Consider the following 942-nt stretch of genomic DNA (forward strand, 5'->3'; position numbering starts at 1 on the left):
GCATTTACAGGTGATTATAGGCGAAATAGAGTAGAGAAACATTTAGCTCCAAGAAACGGTATTGCTAGGGTTACAATAATACCTGTAATCCTGTATAGACAATCCGTCGCACAGCCTGGTCGGGCTAAGAAACATTAACTTTAAGACTTTGGTAGGCCTACATTTCGTGTTTATTTACCATTATTTTTTTTTATTAAGACGTTCCAAGTGCCTGTGGCCTCTAGTACTATATATAGCCCGCGTTCATTAACTATAGCCTGCGGCAGTTAATGAACGCGGGCTATAGTACTAGTAGTAGTAGTAGTAGTAGTAGTAGTACCAGGAGTAAGATAATATAGATCTATATTATCTTACTCCTGGTAGTACTAGTACTACTACTAGTACCTGCTAGTACTAGAGCTAGGACCGAGTCTAAACACAGAAAGCCTGACAAGGCACAACGAACCGGCATCAATCATTCAATGTGCACAAACCAGTCAATAAACACTTGCACGAATTTATGCGATTTGCTAACTTCAGACGGTTACGACACTCACCAAAGACCTTTTATAACGATTGTATAAGCCTATATTACGATTGTAACAAATATTGGACTTGGCACTCGGTAACGACGATCATTTTTGGCGCGTTGACGTTTGATTTGCTTGTTTCCGTTAGTGCTCAGCGTTAGCGTGTAGGTATCGCTCTGTATCGGGCGGGTTAGCTCCAGAGACGAGTTCCGAGAGACTAATTGGTTATCTGTTATCACGTGCTGTGGCGCCATGTTTCTATAATATGCATGCAGGACGGTGGGCAGTGTAAGAAAGCTATCTCGTATTACGGTGTAATATATGTTATTCTAATTGTCACGTATATCGTCACGTAAACGATAAAATAAACAGCAATTATACAAAATCATTGTCATTTTTTGTACTGTTATAGAAAATAGATCAAATCTTATAT

General features: G+C 39.4%; 1 protein-coding gene across 1 annotated transcript in view; it reads right to left on the reverse strand.

Annotated features, from left to right (window-relative positions):
* LOC106813472 overlaps positions 1-683 on the reverse strand; it is an 18,459-nt gene extending 17,776 nt beyond the window's left edge. The window contains exon 1 of the mRNA XM_014817612.1: positions 537-683. The gene's annotated coding sequence lies outside the window, so the exon portion shown is untranslated. The remainder of the gene's footprint in view (positions 1-536) is intronic.
* Positions 684-942: the final 259 nt, after the last annotated feature.

Source organism: Priapulus caudatus, unplaced genomic scaffold, assembly GCF_000485595.1.
Source record: "Priapulus caudatus unplaced genomic scaffold, Priapulus_caudatus-5.0.1 Scaffold23, whole genome shotgun sequence".
NCBI classification, from domain to species: domain Eukaryota; kingdom Metazoa; phylum Priapulida; class Priapulimorpha; order Priapulimorphida; family Priapulidae; genus Priapulus; species Priapulus caudatus.